Genomic DNA, 19,870 nt, shown 5'->3' with positions numbered 1-19,870 from the left:
TAGCTGCTGGGAATGCGACCTGAATTCAATCCGATTGCTACGAGAGGATAGCGCACGGTGCGGTGGGGGTGAGGGTGTCACAGACCAGGGTTCACCAAAGGTGAAGGTTCCTCCTTCCCATCTGTAGGACTGGTAGTCAAGTTCAGCCAGAGGGTCTATGGGGACTGGCGGTCTAGGCGCCATGTCCATCTGGATCAATCTGCATACTGGGCCAGGCAGGCTGAGACAGACTGGAGAAGATGGCTGAATGGGATGCTTGAGTTGGGAAATGTGATTTCTCTAAGCTGCAGAGAACTCAACCGCTGGCCTTTATATTTGCTTAATGCAATGCAAATTGATTTTCAACATCATCACTGCTGCCTATATCTCCCCGGTCTCATGTTTATTTGACTTGTAATGGACGCTTGCAGTCAAATAATTCATTAAAATAAGAAAATTAGGCTGAAATAAGTGATGAAGCTCAAATAGATGCAGTGGGGCTTTGAGATATGAGTACAGTCATGGAACAAATTTAACTAAAAACATCTTGTATCTCAAATTGTCTGCATCCAATAAAAGGAATGGAAATTGTGTGTTTGTATTTTTTTTAACAAGTAAAATTGTACTCAATGTTACAATTTATAAAAATATACTGTCATGACATAATTAAACCAGCGCTGTGTGAAATTCAGCATTTCAGAATTCAATGAATGAATTTAAATTTGAATTGACTGCACCCCACAGGATGTTGAATTTGAATAGCAGGAAGTGGAATTAAACTGAATGCAATTGAGAGAAACTCATCACAGTCCAGTGAGATTATTCTCACCGTGTATTTTACGAGTGTGCTCCAAATAAAATATTCACAATGGGTACTCCGGCAAGCCTTTGGCCAATTGCTATCAGTCTGGATTCGGGTTTGAATTTCCCACCCTCTGTCTACTAATGTGACGTCGTGTGCGCATTGTGTACGTGAAGAAAGATGTGTGCAGTTTCATTTTTTTGTCAGCAGGTGGCAGTAGTGATTAAAAATGGACTTTTCTGCGTTCAGGAGCGTTAAGCTAAATAAATTTTCTTTGCTTAACTCATTCAAGCCCAAAAATGTGTATTTTTTTTTTTAATACTTTGTCATTCACTCCCAAAAACGTGTTTACGCGTTTTTTATTTTTATTTTTTTAATGCAAGATCATACAGAAGACTTTGATGCAGCGTTTGACATGAAGAGGTGGCTTAAAGCAATGGCAGTTATTAAAAACACGGCCAGCAGCTGGCAGCAGAGTATAAGAGATCAGCCAGGGCCATGTTGCAACAAGCTCTGTTTGTCAGTGTTTTCACCAGGAATGTGAATATTGATAAAACTTAGCTATATTCTAATGCTAATGGCTGCAAAATGGAAGCATATACAAATACAGTTTTTTTTTTCCCTTGATGAAAGAAGAGGCTAATCTTTCTTTTTGTAGGTTCCATGTTTTTATAGCAATAAAACACAATATTCTGTGGGCCTTGCAAAATCTGTCAAAAGATTTCTTCAATGAAAATGGCTGTGTCAATGAGTTACTATTTAGTTTGACAGTAAACTTGAACTGGGAGTGGTATTAAACAGCTCAAAGTGACTTTTTTTTTGTTTAATTGTTTAATTGAATTGTTCACTATCTGCCAAACTGCTGCTTGTTGTGAAGTGAGTTGAGTTTAAGTCAAGTCAAGTTATTTCATGCCACCATACGCTATACCACTACTGTCAATTTGATTTTCAGACTTTATGACTGTTGTTTTGTTAGCTATATGTGCGCTTATTCATGTAATTAGCCGCACCGAGTCCTCCCAAAGGTTGATGGGCCATGCAGGCTCACTCCCGCCACTCATATGCATCTCTTTTATAGCCCATTGTTTGTAATCACCGTCCTCTCCCCTTCTCCCCGCCAGACTTTTGACCTTTTTTATTTGCCTGTCCGGTTTCAGCTGCCCAGTGAGCTAACACACATATTATAGAGAGCAGATGTGCAGGCGGTTGTCAGTGAATGCTAATGAGGGCCTCCATCAGCCTGGATGATGACATACAAACACACAGCCGACTTTTCATCACTGTTTTTGCGTTAGCTCAAATGCTAACAGAGCTCGAGTGACATCTATACGTGTGCGCGTGACGGTGCGTGCGACCGGCCGTATCCCCGGGCTACACAAAGCGCGGAGCTCTCCCGACAGTTCCCCCCCTTTTCGCCACAGAGGCCCTCAGCATGCGCGATCAATCTCACACGGGCCAGTCATGGTGTGCAAGGGCCCGCCGCCGGTTCTGACTCGCTCTCTTCCCTCCACTCCTCTCTCCTTCCGCTCACCTCCATCCTCCGACCGCGGGACAGTAGCAGTGCCACCTCGGGAGGGATGACGCCACAGCTAGCATCTTTCCGGGAGGATAATTAACGCAAGGTGCCAGCAGGCCACGTCAAGGTCTGACCCTGCCGTCGCTTTGCTGCAAACAGGTATGCAGGCCTTCCTTTTTTTTTTTTTTTTTTTTTTTTTTTTTTTTTGTGATATCCAACAACTGTTTCGCTGACTGACTGATTTACTGACCAGCACCCACTCACATTATTCTCTCTCTCTCTCTCTCTCTCTCTCTCTCTCTCTCTCTCTCTCTCTCTCTCTCTCTCTCTCTCTCTCTCTCTCTCTCTCTCTCAGCCATGTCGTAGAAAGTTGAATGATATTATTATAGTATTTATTGTTTGTATTTATTGATACATGGGAAGTGGACCTTAAAAAAATATCGCATGGTAAATTACAGTTGCAATAAATAAATGAAAAAAAAAATATCACATTTTCAAAATTGTTCAGTCCTATCACAGACACACACATATGGCAAAGGTACTGGTAACTTTTAATAGTGTTTGCTTGAGCAAGGAAAGCTCTTGATCTACATTGTGTGGGTTTGCAGCTTTACAGGTGTAGACTTAGAGAGACATGTTTGGTGCTCTGAGGTGGCAAATGTCATGTTTTTGAAGTACAAGTGGGTTGTCTTTACTGCTCTGGGCTGTACTAGGTGCCTGCGCACCTTCTGATCGACTCTCTCAAAGGTTAGCGCGTTTCTCTCTTCTGTGATTTTTGTGTATTTGATGTGCGATTCCTTGCTGGAAAAAAGAAAGGGTGGGGAAAAAAAGAAATGTGTGAACAAGCGTGATGATTGTGAGGCAGTTAAATCTGTCAGACGGCTTTTGCTGCATTATATACCCTGAGGTGATTGTTGAAATTTACAAACATATTTGACAATGCATGGCTTGGCATAAAGGCTGCAAATGTCAGTGGAGATTCTAATGACTACATTTTGGTAGCATTGCAACAAAACAGTTAACTTCATTCAATTTTAGATGACTGAGAATCTATGCAGAGATAAAGAAAGTCACACTTTTAAAAATATTATTATTATTATAATTATTATTATTATTAGTGACAATAATGAAAAATGACAATTATGCTGTTAGGCCAGTAGTGTCCAGACTACGGCCCGGGCGCCATTTGCGACCCGCCGTCCATTTTTCAGTGGCCCGCGACATATGCTAAAAATGGCATTTGATTCAGTTCAAATAAAATAAACAAAACAAAACAAAAATGTTAAAGTAAGAAATGGAGGATATCGAAAAACAGGTGCCATTTAAAGGTTATTCTAGTTAACGAAAACTAATGGAAAAACTAAAATTCAAAAAACAATATTGTTACCGAAAACGAAAATGCTTTTTAAAAAACGAAAACTAACTGAAGCTACATTTTATGTTTACAAAACTAACTAAAACGAACTATAATTATAGCAAACATTTCCTTTGTTTTATCCATCCATCCATCCATTTTCTTGACCGCTTACTCCTCACAAGGGTCGCGGGGGGTGCTGGCGCCTATCTCAGCTAGCTCTGGGCAGCAGGCGGGGGACACCCTGGACTGGTTGCCAGCCAATCGCAGGGCACACAGAGACGAACAACCATCCACACTCACAAGCACACCTAGGGACAATTCGGAGCGTCCAATTAACCTGCCATGCATGTCTTTGGAATGTGGGAGGTGACCGGAGTACCCGGAGAAGACCACGCGGGCATGGGGAGAACATGCAAACTCCACCCAGGACTCGAACCGGCGTCCTCAGAACTGGGAGGCAGACGTGCTAACCACTCGTCCACCGTGCCGCCCCCTTTGCTTTAGTCTTTGGAAATTAATTTAATGCATGAGCCTTTGAGGATTTTAAATGTGATTTTTAGTAGATTTATTTTGATATAAACCGGAATAATGACGTTTCAAAGTATGTCAAACAGAAGTGACGTCATCTAGCAGCAGCCAATAGAAAAGCACCTTCAGATGACGTTGCTCCCATGGTGTTTTTTTTAATATTGCGCACAAGTAATACACATTTTAAAAAAAGTACTAATACTCAAACTAACAAACTAAACTAAAACTAAGCATTTTTTAAAGAACTAAACTAATAAAAACGAACAGAACCACCCTGATAACTAATAAAAACTAACTAAATTGAAAAATTCCAAAACTGGAATAATCCTACTGCCATATTACAAATAAATTGGTTTATATACTGTAGCATTTTTCTAAATATGCAAAAGCACAACTAAATTATTTGTACAATTTTTAGGACTAAACACAATTTGTCTTCATAACATTATGTGGCACTTGCGTCCTTCTGATTTTCTGTATGTGGCCCTCAAATGACAAAAGTTTGGACACCCCTGCTATTAGGCTAATGACTCATAATTTTAGTAGAATATATATACTTGTACGGGTGCACCTATCACAATTTTCTGGCTGATCACTAATCCCATATCTATAAAAATCTAGACCGACTGATCCCGGTTTCTGCTAATCCCCATGTTTAATTCATAACCAACAGCTTTCAAAAAACATAAAAGTGGGTTGTTTTAACTCCAGGTGAAGTAAAAAACTGAAGTTAAAACTGCTGGGTCAAAAATACGCCAATTATGTTCAACAATTGGACTGACCGGCGACTTGGGTCAATTTGACTCAACTTTGGGCTTACAAAACAGCCCAACCGAACCCAAGCACCGGGTCGTTCCATTTGTTGACCAAAATTGGGTTATTTTTGACCTGGCAGTTTTAAGAGTGTATTAGTCACCTCACAGCAGAAGAGAACAATGGCTGACTTTTTCAGAACTCTGAGGATGGAAAGAAATTGGTACAAGAGTTTGTTTTCATTTTAAGGATTGGCTAATCACAGATCCCCAAAATTTAAGTAAATTGGTTCGATACAGATACCGATTTTGACAACGATTAAATCTGAGGCTACATTCATCAATGCATTTGTATCCATTTGCAGCTTGAATGTTTCCATCAACTCACTGGACGCTCAAACTACACTTTTATCGAGACCATAATGCTCAGTTTTGATTGATACTGTCAGCTAGGTTAATTTAAACATTTCTTGTGTTTGTAGTTTTCAGCGCCGTACAACTGTCCTGCATCTGTCTGGAGAGTCAACTCAAGATAAAATTCATAAAATACTCGAAACAGCTGCAAAGTTCAAAGTGTTTCTTGCTTTTCAAGCGGTCATTTCAGTGCTCTGACAGAATTGCGTTCTGCCTGCGTGCGGCTCTTTCACAGATGGGTGAAAAGGGAAAAGGCGTTTCCTGGAAATGCCACTCTCATTTTTCCATGTGGAGGATATTTTTTTTTGCAAGGGTCAGCACTGGAATTTATGGCAAGCGCTGCCCTTATAGGACGCATCAGAAGTGGCGTTGATTTGGAGAGAAAAGAGCAGATTTTCCGTTTTCCAAATGTGCATCATGTAAGGTGTTGTATCACTTAAATCCATTTCCTTTTATTAGATGAGGCTAAGTGGGCCATTACGAAGTTGTTCTAAACTTAATTTACATGTTGATATGAAGCGAACCAGGATGTTAATGGCTGACAAATTAACCCCTGCAGCATTATCCTCCAAATGGCCCGCAGCATATGATAACCTATAATCAATATCAGCAATTACGTGTCAGGAGGAGGCGAGTGGCCGTGACCTGCCTCTCATGAAGAGACCTTCTAAAGGAAACTGGATCTCTTACTTCGGCGCGCACACGCAGGATGTCTCGCCCCTCTGATGACATTACACACACCTGGGACCACCTAGCATCCTCTCTCTCCTCCATCAGTGCCTCACCCTTGTTGCTTTCTTGTCTCGGCCGTTGACAAAGAATCACATTTGAACTTGGATTGGCCCTTTGTCATCCTTCCATCTTGTACACAGACACGCAAATGTTTGTTAGTCCTCATTTCAACATTGAAGTACATGTAATAGATTATGTGAATTGTTCAATTCTAGTATAAACTGTTATTTTACTATTGCCGTTCCAAATGTGTGTGCCCAATTTGCTTTCATATTTATATGACTTGATTTCTGCTCATAATTTGTAAATCTGTAAATTAATGATTCAGATAAAATTAATGAGTTGATTTAAATTAAAAATCTGGATGGTTTTTGATATGAGCAACATCATTTTACAGCTCTTGTAGTCATAAAATAAATTTGTTGAATATGTTTGGAATGTGTTTAATATAGCCTTTAAACATTTTGTAACCTTACTAAAATAATGGCCAAAATTCAACCCAGAAAACTCACGAAAAATGCTGATTTGATTGATAATTTTATTTCAAATGTATAATTAAATGGTCTGTTTAATTAAGAACGAATCTTATTTTAACAGAGGTTGGCCATCCTAATGAGAAGTTACAGGCAAAAAAAACAATAACAAAAAAACCCCATTAAAAATATGATTTCAAAATTCACAATGACTTAATCTGAGCAAAAAAAAGCTTAATGGTTATTCAACACCTTAATGTTTAAATCTTAAAATTGTTACATTCTTATCAATACTGTGATTACTTTGGACCCCATTTTGTTAAGCAAATAGTACAATTACCCAAATCATTATGTCACAATATCAGTAACCAAAAATGTGGATTTTTTGTTTTTGTTATCTCTGTGTAGATTGTCAATCATGCAAATTATGGTAATCTGCAAAGGTTCATTACAGGTACTGTTCTTGTCTGTTAAATTTGTGTTTTTTCTCCATGTTATCAAAAAATGTTTCAAGCTGACTTAGCAATTATGCTAGTGGGCTAACAATTTGCTATAGAACAAAATGAATTATGACCACTTGATCTGAAAGTCGTGCAAGACAGAGGGGCCTTTTACAATTGTTGCTTTTAATTCAGAATCGATAATATTATGCATATTATTTTGTGTATACCCTAAATAGAAATCATAGCATAATTTCCAGGGCTAATCAACTACTCCATGTAAAGCTATAGTAATTTTAAATGAATTATGATAATAGTAATTTAATCACAAAAGAAGTAATGTTTTAAAAGCTGAATAGAAAATGCACAAATTATTTAAATAATGCTTTGAAAATGTGCCATTTTCATGTGTGTGGGTCATTGACTGCAGAGACCTTGAACTTCACCAGGGTGGGCTGGGGGGTTGGCGGGGTGATAGGGGTTTAGGAAGGTAGGGGTCTGCATGGTGCTTTCAGCTGAGAGCCATATGTCTCAGTTGCTGTCACTCTTGTTGACGTCACAGTAATGTCTGTTCTTGGTATTTTTTAAATTCGTTATTATTATTATTATTATTATTATTATTATTATTCTTATTCTTATTATTATTATTATTATTATTATTATTGTCTCCACTGGCAGTTTGCAGTATGATTTCACAAGATGGTCTGCAGCACGTGCTCTCAGGCCTTTATGGAATAATCTGACTATATGCAGTTGCTATATTGTAATGGTGTGATTGCATGTTTGGGCCCATTTCTCGTCATTTGAAGTTGCGTGTGGTAAATTTACCTTCGTGTGCTGGATTTGGTTTCACAAATGCTGATTGATTGTTGATCAAACGGGCTTCATTGCAGTAATATACACTTACATCCTGCATCGATGTTTCTATTTGTGTTGTTGGATGGATCACCTTTGCCTCTAAAGCCTCCAGATTATGTGTCGCTATTATGATGATGTCATTGCACATTAAAAGAAAAAAAAAATACCACGTGTGCCTAATTATTGAAAAAAATATTATTTGTATTAATATTATGATTATCAACAATACTTAAATATATTAAATATAGTGAAGATGTAGCTTTTAATACTAAACTCTTTTACATGAAAATGTGGTTTATTTAAATGTTTACTTGCATCCTCTGTGACAACATGCACAAAAAGAGAGCAAATTATATTGACGAAAAAAGCCTCTGCTTCAAACACTACAAATATATATTTAAAAAATGTTTTTTTTTTATGTTGTCATAACGAAATTAATAATAACACGCTATCGAAGTGTGTTTTTTTTTCCGTTCGTATTTTCAGCTGCCAGCCTGTTGCCTTAATGATCCTAATTATCCCACGCGTGCAAACAAGTGTCCTATTAGAATGCGATGAATACTAAATAGACAGAATAAACATGTCACTCCCGATCGGATCGCGTGCCAAATTCCTCCACTGGTGCGCCCCTCTGCACTCAGCCAATTAACGCAGCCTATTAATCCGCAATGATGCCCAATTAGCCCCCATTAGGTGCTGAAGGGTGGGCGGAGGTTTGGTACGGGTGGGGGTGGCACTAATTGAAAAAAACGAAAAACAAAACAACAAGCTGGCGTGTGCGTGTGCTTTTGTGTGTGTTAAGGCCCTGGGAAGCTCTGCATGCATTCACATTCAAATGAGAGGGTACACATTTTGGCACGGGCGCACGCGTCGACCTCCCCGAGGCGCCTTTTGTGACACGCGTGGATATATGCGCGCGCATGTGTGTGCGTTATTTGTGGCACGATGTCCACTGCATGGGAAATATATGCAATTAAAATATGCTTCTGGTTTTTTTTTTTTTTTTGTTGAATGTTTTTACATTTTCCAAGCAAGATAGAACACAATCTGCCCGCGCGTGCGCACACTTGCACCTGTCACATTCTCTTGCGAGTGTGTGTGTGTGTGTGTGTGCGCGCACGTGCCTGGCCGGCCATGCGTGTCACATTTGAGGCGCCCCTCCTGCGGCATTTGTCTCATGTTTTTTTTTTGTGTGTGTGTGACCTAAATACGCATTTTATTGCCCGTGCTGCCTATTTGAATCATCTCTTAAATATTTGTTTCCCTTTTTTTTTTTAAATCTCCTAATTTCACTGGTTTCCTCGCGTTTCTTTGATGAGAGGTGTAATATTAACGCGGATGAGAAGCTCGTCTATACCTGCATGCAAGAAGGGCGCTCTGTGTGATCGTCTGCCTTGTAATGTAATATTAATGCATGCAGGGCTTGTTTCATATCAGGCGAAAATCTCTCCAAAATTGTCCTCCACAGGGACCCACTTAGTGGGAGGCGCATATAGCAATGATCAGTCTTTTTAGCTTGCATATGAAAGCTATCACTCCACTTTACACTGTAAGTGACAAGCATTTGAAAAGCTTAGCTGCATATAGGCCACAAACGTGTTCTCTTTCAAAAAAAAAAAGTAGAAAATTAGAATACTACTTTCCCCTTTCGTTGCAGAGAAAAAAAAAACATGGGGAAATAGAAGATATACATCTGGATTTAAAGTCATTTGGGAGGTGTATGTTGCTTTAATTCAAATAAATTAATTAGCATAAATGACATGTTATTGTGTCACTAAAAGTAGCATTCATACACCCTTTTTTCTCTATTGCATAAATAAATAACTTTATGTAGATAAGATGAGAGGACTGGGCCAACATATTCCACCATGACACAAGCTCAACCATATATTTCTGATTTTATTTTTTAAATAACCCTTTAAAACAATAACATATGAAAATAACGACACATAATTATATATATATATATATATATATATATATATATATATATATATATATATATATATATATATATATATATATATATATATATATATTAGGGGTGGCAAAACGTGTGTTAATTTTTAGTTAATTTACAGTTCCTTTAGCGCAACTATTTTTTTTTTTTATGCACCATTAATCAATGAGCACCCCTTGGAAAGTCTATACTGTGGTAATTCCAGTTGCAATGCAGCAGACACGTCCACGTCAAAATTAAGCAGCAATAATAATGCATATATTTGTGGAGACTCTGCTCAATATTTTGCAATTTTAGAAAAATGTGTATAGAATTTCACAAGTTACTTGATGTTAAAGATTAGATAGCTCTTAATATAAAATAAAAAAATGCACTGAGCTGTCACCATCTTACAGATGCAATTATGCAATCTAGTGGCAGAAAATGACATCAACACAAATCAATATCACACTTGTTTTTTTGTTTTTTTTTACAGTACAGTCCATTTGTTTTAATATTACCTCAATTTCATGAATTATTATTACCTCATTCACTGCCTTTGACAAGTATACTTGTCAATTGTATTTTTTAGAGCGGTGCTAAATGGGGGCGAATCTGAGCATGCTCCACTGTAAATATCAAACTTGGAAACAACTTTACTGATGCCCAACCACCGGTAGATGACATCATTGCCCCATTTTATAGGAAATAAACACAGTTTCAGAGTCCATGGGAGAAATGGCTGTATTTTGGCAAACCTACATTTTTCTGCTGTCAATTATAAAAGAACGGGACGGGACAAAAAGTAGGGAGTCTATTCTGTTATTTGGTAGATTCGGTTTATATATAATTATTGAATGTAATATCACGTGAGTATTGGAAATGTAAAAATTTTCTATAATGACTGGCAGTGAATGAGTTAAATTACTGTACGGATGAGTAAAAGATGCAGCCAATTTCAATTAGATGAATATTTGTCTCCTTTTGTTAAAAAACAACAACAACAATTTTATTGTACATATTGTTACACATTTAGAACAGATGTAAAATGGGGGACGAACGAGGGTGAGCATATTTTGTCTGCTATATCCTAAGTGTATATTTTGATCATTGCCATGCAAACACAACACAATATACTACCATGCTTAGAAGGTGATGATTAGACTGATGAGAGCAAAAAGCAGTCTTGGATAATGAGGTCTAAAGCTGCCTGAGATGGGACCGTCTCCCCCTGAATAAATCCCAAATTATACCCTGAATCAAGTCAGCATTCTCTGCTGGGGCCCACAAGGTCAAGTCCATGACCTCTGACCTCGGAGTCTGGCGAGGGGCTGAGGTATAGGCTGTTGATGATGATGGAGAGGGAAGCGTCTGGGCCCCTGCTCGCTGTCTGTCTCCGCAACCTGCTGTCCTCGGCCGCGCTCCTCCCCGCTTGATTTTAGCCAACAGTGCATCTATTATTCAGCAGCCTTATTAAAAGTTATTTTCAAAGCCAGATGACCTGCCATCGGGGGCCTCAGAGTGGGCAGACAGGCTGCAAAGCCCAAATGGACACAGTGGAGCAGCCGCTAAAACACACAGGCTGGAAACAAACAGAAAACAGCGCCTGCATTATTAAGAGGCGCATTCACCATTGCAGAAATAAGAGCTCGTGAATATTTCACAAGCGCAGTTTCAAATATAGATGAATGTTTAATTAACGACAAGTTAGCCCGCACAGGTAAGCAAAGACTAAAAAAACTATATTTCACCAAGGCACTAAAAGGATCTCTCACATATAGGCATCTTTTATTAAAAGCTGAAATGGCACCCAGTAGAGCAAAGGCCCAACCATCAACACCAGATGATACTCGCTTCTTACTGCACAAACGCAACATGCATGCTTGGAATGAATGAAAACAGCTTAGTGGAATGGTCAAGAAATAGTCAATGGAGTGCACTTGTACTGCTGTAATATTATTCCCATGCCCGATTGTTGATATCCCAACACATTCAAATATATCATTAGCTGTTTTAGTATGGCCAAAATTAACAATGATTGAACTTTAATTCTAAAAGAAAACCTATCATATAATCTTATATATAATCTTAAAAAGACATTAAAAATCAAATCAACATTAAAAAAAATGTCTGCATGCAGTTTAATTGTATTTAACTTTTCTATAATACATGTTTAATTTTGAAACATTTGCATTTAATCTTCACTAAGTTTATTTTATTTTTTTTTAATATTTTACCTTTATTTATTTACATTGTTTGGTAACGTGTAGCTGCACTACAGGTTGAATCAATTAAGTACGTTTGATTGTTTTCGTATTACTGTATGTTTAAGTGCAGTGGAATGTTTAAAATGTGTATAATGTTACAATGCTTCACAAATATCGAATATACATTTTGGTAATAACACTTGTCTTGGTTTTACCTTACTGTAATGTTGGGCATGATGATGTCACAGTACTTTCACAACTTGTAACATGTTTGGGAACCAGTGAGTTGAACAGTAAATGTATTTTTGTATTTGCAGTTCAGGAGTGTTGAACTGTATTGCATCATACAGCAATGATAGCTGGGTGTCGTGTTTTGTTTTCATAACAAATTAGTATGATACAGTACAGTTCTAAAAATTATGCTGAAATCAAAAATATTGTTGCATTTATACAATATCAACATTGAACATAAAACAGGATATTTCACATCATCATCTTATGAAATTGGTCATAACTAGTGCTGTCACTATCAAATATTTTTAGAATTGATTAATCTAGCCATTATTCAATCAAGTAATCGACTAATTGGATTCAGTTTAATTTTGGATTAATGTTTATTATAAAAGCATTTCTTCCCCCCTGATTACTGTTTATTAACCATTGATTGGTTTTTATTTTGTATTTGTATAGTGATTTAAAAAAAAGGGGGGGGGGGGTGATGTTGGACTATATTACCGGTGCGGTTATTGTTTTCCCAGTTAGAAACAAATGTTTGCAAGTGTCTTATTTTGATTAAACACAGAAGATAATCATGAAGGACTACAGAAATCAGTGAACAATTATTGTTGATATGCTGAAATCAGAGGATTTAGACAATTTTAAATTAAAAAAAAATGGCTCCAAATGATTACTCGATTATTACTAAAATATTTCCCAATTAATTTGATCATCAATTACTTGTCAATTAATTTTGACAGCTCTAGTTATAACATTGTGGGTAGCTGGTGTACAGTAGATCCTAAGTTAAAAATTCATATATAGTTCAAACTCTATCCTAGGGGCATTTGTAAAAAATCTTTCAGTGTAATTATACTTTAAAAAAAAGCAGCAGTTGATTTGATGCTGTTATCCCGAGGACATGGACTTAACCCCTGCGCGTGTGTACTTTTGAATATTCACATCTTGTCGAAGGAGCGTGACATAACCTTTTCTCCCTTAATGCGCCTTGTGCACATGCACTTCCCAGCTGTGTCCAGAACGGGCTGGCTAGCCAATCAGGGGCGGCGGAGAGGGGGGGTGCACAGGCGTATAGGAGTAGGAGCAGGCCGAGGCGGAAAGGTCGAAGTAGGGGGGTGCAGGAGACGGGCTGGCCGGCCGAGCACTGCGTCTTTGAACCTAACAGATGGTGAAGGTTAGGTGACGTCCCCTGGCCTGGCCTTTCCCCAGTAATTGAAGATAATTTGAGCAGCAGCGAGAGGCGGCCTGTCCACCGTCAGGCCCGTGGAGAAGAGATGAGCTTAATATGAAAATGATGCCGCCGCATTACGGGCTGCCCGCTCACCTAATCCTGGCCCGAGGCAGCGGGGATGAAGGAGTGTCACCCCGGGTCCGGGCGCCACGCCACGCACATGAATACATCTCAAAAGCGTGGCCCCCTCCCCAATCCGCGCTCCCCATTAGCCAGCACTCTGCCAGGGTAGTTTACACACTCCCACTCAGGGGCCACAAGGAAGCATTCGGGGGGGGGTGGTATTTTGGGGATGCGTGCGAGTGAACTCGCTTCACCTCTTCCTCTGAGAACAAAAGAGGTACAGAAAGGCCACTTGGTGCCTCCCTGCAGCCGACTTCATCGCCTTCTCATGCAGCTAACACTTGAAAAAAAAAAACTACGTGTAGGATGTAAAATTTCAGCACGGGTCATTAGATTTGCTGGATTTTTACCTGCCACTTGCAAAAGTTGTCTCTCTGGTGCCATGAATACCTTTACAAGCTATTGATCAGGTAGTCAAACTGGACACATTAACCTGCGCGGCCTTGAAGGGAGTTTGTGAGGAAATGAAGACGCCCCTGGGGAGATTCTTCCAAGCTTATGCGAACCACGACAGATACAGATGTGCACCAAAAATCTTAGTAACGGTGGTTGTGGATATCGTACAGTTATAACCGCCTCTTGCCACGCCTTGTGCAATCTGTTCTTAATAGAAACATTATCGTTGCAATTTTTTTTAAAATGAAGTTTACGTTTGAGAACTTCACAATCATCTATGAGGTTCAACTGATTAACATTAATCAGCGTCTTAAACTTCGTAAACTTAAGGTGGAGGTCAACCTTTAAACATTTCTTGACAATAATATGTTATATCTCAACTCAACTCTCAACTCAATTTTATTTATAAAGCGCTTTAAGAACAGGCATTGCTGTATACAAAGTGCTGTACATGGACATAAATATCAGTTTTACAGTAAACAAGAACAAAGCAAACATTTTGAAGTGCGAATACAAGTTTGTTTTTTGTTTTTTTACAAGTAAATACATTTTACAGTAGTAAATAAATAAAAAGTAGTGAATAAAGAGATAAATAAATACATAAATAAGTAGACTAAACTAAACATCAAACTCATCCACACCACAAAACACCAAGAACAAGTCTCATGTTGCGCCAAAAGCCAAAGAATACAGATGTGTTTTAAGACGTCTTTTAAAATAGGATAACGAGGGGGACTGCCTAATATTTATTGGTAGGTCGTTCCAAAGGGAGGGACCAGCAACAGCAAAGGCTCGAACTCCTCTAAGCCCTCGGCACCTCCAATTGAATCTGGTATGCTGACCTGAGGCAGCGGGCAGGTGTGTAGGGGTGCAAGAGCTCGGCGAGATAAGGTGGGGCAAGACCATTGAGAGATTTGATAACAAATAGAAGAATCTTAAAATGGATTCTAAATTTCACGGGCAGCCAGTGAAGAGAGGCCAGAATAGGGGTTATGTGTTCCCTCTTACGGGCACCAGTAAGGAGATGAGCAGCATATCTGACATATCTGACCTCACTAGTGTAAAAATGACATTCTGATTAATATTACATTTGTGGAATATAAGTTATGAAGCAAAATCCAGGCGTTTTTATCCATCCTGGGGGATGGATTTTGCCACTTGCTGTTGACTGAAGATGACATCAATGTTGCTCAGGGCTCAGGTAACAACCAATCACAGCTCATCTGTTTTCTGAAGCTGTTCTGTGATTGGTTGTTACCTTATCAGCTGTGATGTCATTTCCACTCGGCAGCACGTGGCAAAATGGCCGGCCCCTGAGCTGGATAAAAATGGCTGGATTTTGCTGCTTAAGTCACGCAATACTAACCAGAATGACATATTTAGACTAGTTGGGCAGCTTATAACATAATATTGTCAAGAAAAAAAACGAGTTGACTTCCACTTTAAAACAGCTAAACTGATGATCTAGTTTCAAAAATATAAAATAACGTTTGTTGTGAGACAAAATTGGAGGAAGCTTCCAATACACTGCCACTTGAACAAAGTAGTGCATCAATTCCTGATGCACTTTTAGCCGTTTATTAAACAGGATTGGAGAAATGTGTTTGTTCTGGTCAGAAGCCGAGCTGCAGCTGTTTGATGCTCTATTGAGGGAAGTCCAAAGACTGTTATAATATTCAAGTCTATTGGAGGAAAAAGCATGGATAATTTCCCCTGGTCTGCTTGGAGCATCAACTGTCTGGAGATTTTTTTTTTTTTTTTTTTTTATTACAGCTGGTAAAAGGCTTTTTTAGTGATTGATTTGATATGACTGCTGAAAATCAGATCCAAATCTATCAGTATGCCAAAGTTTGGGACTTGGTCTTTGTTTTTTAACGACAGTGACTCCAAGGAGCTTATTTTTGTTAGACAGGTACACGTGCGCCCAGTGTAAAATCTGACACATCTTCATTTTCGTACCAGACAATTTACTTTACCGTGTTCGGGAATCTGTCTGACCACGTTGGGCCTCGCTGGGTGCTCTGAGAAACGTTTGTTATTACATGAAACTGGCACACCTGACAATTTGGTTACAGATGGTAGACTAGAATTTAGACCAGCTAAAAGGAGGTCTAAGTTGTGGCGCAGGTGGTGTTGTGGTCTTGATAGATTTGATGTAGACTCAGGCAGACTGATTCTCAACTCTGAGAAAGTGTGGGGTGGATGTCATCCTATTTAATTCATAAATATGAAAAACAGCATAGATTCATAGTGGAAATCATTTCATTGAATGAATTATTATTGTCATCTTGAAAAGTATTTTTGAAAGCCCCTGACTGCGAAAGAACTATCAATGTTTAGGGTGGGGAATCAAACACGGATGAAAGTCAAGGTACCAATGCATTATTATTATTTTTTTTTAAAAAGGCAATGTTTTACCCGATTATACTATACAGTATGTCTACCATTTTGTTGGCATGATTAGGAAAACGTTTCCAAAAAATTGGTGGACACGTCGAGCCAATTCCATTTTACTCTTATTAGACTTTTTGCTACTATTATGGTTTTGTGAGAATTCATTCTTTTTATTTTTATTTTTGTTGGATTATTTAGTAAATATGAGAGGGAACAATTCTAGAAACATCATTGTAGTTCTACACCATAAAAATGAACTTATTTTAAAATCAATATCGCCCTGAAAACTGATCATTATTATTGTGAAGGCAGGATGTTTCATATTGTTTCTAATTATATTATGCAGGTATAAATATGAGTGTGTTTGAGGCAGATGAATTTATTAGTGTGCTCATCGGGTTGTTTTTTCCCATTTCCAGCGGCAGATGTTATCTTGCATACATTTTTAATTGAACAAATACAAGTCAAAGACAAACAGTGCAACAGTTTTATTATCTCCTGATTATATAACTTTTTATGTATTTCCTAAATGAATAAAAACACATCTATTGTTCCTTTTGACCCATAAGATCATGGCAGAAAGTATGCCTTTGAAAAGTAAAACAAAACAAACCAAAAAAAAAAAAATCCACTTTTAAATAAGATCAATTGTAAACAAACCCAGGGCAAGCCTTTGAAAGGTCCTGCCAAGAGATTTACCTTGCCCTGTGGCAAATAATATTTTTTGAACTGAGTTTAAATTTCAAGTGTCTTGGGCTTATAAGAACCTGGAACAAAAGAAAGCCAGTCTCTGAACAGCAAATATTATCTGCTGGCTGGGCAAGATGTCAAGACTGCCTTTTGTTGTCTCAAATGCAGGGCCAGACCTTGTGTCTGGCAAATCCCAGAATAAAGCACAGAATATAGACTTATTTACTGGAATTTAGTAGGATCACTACAAAAATCTCACCCTTATGCACTCATAGCGAACTGATCTTGAAGCAGCTATTATTTGGATTTTGTGTTATTTCCATTTCATATACCGCATCCTCCCTTCATTTCTTTCTCATTTATGATGATGTACATGATATCGCCCACCATCACAATTAACATTTTGCCCTCCAATGTACGTCTTTCAGGATGACTTTCTCTGTGCAATAACTCGAGTGCTACTAAAGCAAGTAATGGACCTTTCTTGGTGCCTTGATCAGTGTCATGATGAAAGCATATGGGAATGTGTCACAGGGGCCTGCTGTGACTTCCATTACTCCTTAATATCCTGCAATCATTTGCTCCCAAAATCTCGGACTCTGTAACAACCTGCCTCGGCAAGCACATTTGCACCTCTCCGCCTGCTGTGACACATTTTGTCTTTCATTTTTGTTCTTATAAAAAAAATAAAATCATACATAACTGCACCATGGTCACTTCTTCAAATCTCTGTAAAGAGAATTTGGAGATTTGTTTCTATATATGAAGATAAATGCTGACAATTTGAGAATTATGTACTACAAATGTTGGAATATAGCATTCAACTGTTTTTCTTTTTTTTTTTTAGCTTTCCATTTTTTGGGGCATGGCAAAAATGACACAGAGCAGGTATGGGCATCTGGCAGCCCGCGGGCACGCTCGGAGTATCCCTTGATTCATATTGAAAATACATTTGTTTTGTCAGGTTTTGCGGTGTGGTTGTGGACCCAAAGGCAGAGAAGCAGGGCAAGGAGGCAGACGTGACATAAAAATGGAAATTTAATTAAGCCAAAACAAAAACGAACTCCAAAACAAAGACATAGGGGGACACAAGGCAAAAAAAACGGCGGCATTACGGGATGAAAACACAATGAATTGACACAGACCGACAGAAGACAATAGACTAAATACACACACTAATTGACACAACGAGACACAGCTGGGCAAGACACAAGTGGCTGAAGGTGCTGATTGGTTGACACATGAGGAAGCGGCAGGTGACCACAGGTGGACAAGACAAGGCTTGACAAGACTTCAGAGACACAAGGAAAGCAGAACATAACAGATCATAACAGAAACATAAAGGAACATGATTACAAACTCAAAACCCCCTCAAAATTAGAACCCCAACAAAAGCAAAAAACAAAAACAAAAAACAAAAAACAAACAAAATCCAACCCAAACCATGACATGTTTACTGTTATTGTGCAGGTTTAAGTTGTAATAACAGTGTTCACCATTAGATGGCAGACATCACTTGAGTGCCTCTGAAGCAAAGATTCTCCACCAAAGAAGTGAGAACAATTCCTGGCCAGAAGCCAGGACTAAATTAGGTCAAGAAATCGGTGTCTTCATGTAAAATGGGAAGTAGATTATAAATTCAACCCGTTTAAACACAACGCTACCTGCCTAGTTTGCTAACACTAATATCAAAACTACACCAACAACTGTGATCCTACCAAGAAATGTTGGCAGTTCGTTTTAAGTGAAGAAGAAGTTAGCTCACTTTGGAAATATTCAAATCTTACTAATGTTACAAACATATTTGGTGAACTAATTGGCACACCCATGATACAGAGGGGGCTGACTTTCAAACAGATGCCTATTAATTTGGGGATTTTTAATGAAATGCAGGACAAACATATAGTAATATAATATTAAAATCTGTGAGTGAGTTGATTTCTGTACATTCAGCTACACTCGGAAGACAGTGTGATTTCTTTTTTCTTTGTAAAGAGCCAACCAGTCACTGCAACTATCCCTCTATCGCCCCCACCGATCCCATTCTTTAATCCTCCTGATGAAGTCTGGACATTCAGAAGCATGATCCGGCAGACAGCAATTTGACTGCACCATATGAGGCTCTCACATGGCCGACGGCGGGGAGGAGACGGGCTCCCATGCAGCAGGACAGCCCACAGAGGGAAAAGCATGACATGAAATCCAAAAAGCGAGCTCCAGCGCGACGCTCTGCATCGCCCGTTTGTGCTCCTTTTAGCATCACTGGGTGTAAACATGGCGCCACAACGTCTAGAATGCTCGTGACGATGTAGGTAAACAAATGGGCTAGGTAGCCAACATAAAATGGCGGCGAGCGGCACACAGTTTAGCCCCTCCTTCCGCTGCGAGGACGTGACGCCGTCAACCTGATCATGTGATTAGAGAGGATGGAAAATAGCTGTGTGTGGATGGTACTACCCCCTTGTTTGTTTCTCCGCCTAGAGGAGGGGCCTTTCAAGACAACACCAGTGTCGGGAAGGACAAACTGCAACGTTTTGAACATTTATACAGTTTTTTTTTCCCCCCGCAGGGTGCTTGTTTTTACACTTTTATATTTTATAAACTTGATGCATGAAGTACATTTTAAATCCCCTTTCAGAAAAGCAGTGATTAATAAATAGATAATAGATCATGAGGATAAGCGGTTCGGAAAATGGATGGATGAATGGACAGATACAATTTTAATATTAATTTTTTATTTGAACACAGTATAAGCCACATGCACTAAGAGGCGACAACAGTAGATACACCTGGACAGTGTAA

At 38.7% G+C, this 19,870-nt stretch overlaps 1 protein-coding gene across 3 annotated transcripts in view; it reads left to right on the top strand.

Annotated features, from left to right (window-relative positions):
• Positions 1-2,250: 2,250 nt before the first annotated feature.
• The window catches only part of zfhx3b (zinc finger homeobox 3b), a 298,790-nt gene continuing 281,170 nt past the window's right edge, over positions 2,251-19,870 (top strand). For all 3 annotated transcript variants that reach the window (XM_077518499.1, XM_077518498.1, XM_077518492.1), the window contains exon 1: positions 2,251-2,456. The gene's annotated coding sequence lies outside the window, so the exon portion shown is untranslated. The remainder of the gene's footprint in view (positions 2,457-19,870) is intronic.

This window comes from Festucalex cinctus, chromosome 4 (genome assembly GCF_051991245.1).
Source record: "Festucalex cinctus isolate MCC-2025b chromosome 4, RoL_Fcin_1.0, whole genome shotgun sequence".
NCBI classification, from domain to species: Eukaryota; Metazoa; Chordata; class Actinopteri; order Syngnathiformes; family Syngnathidae; genus Festucalex; species Festucalex cinctus.
This window is presented reverse-complemented; position numbering and strand designations above follow the sequence as displayed.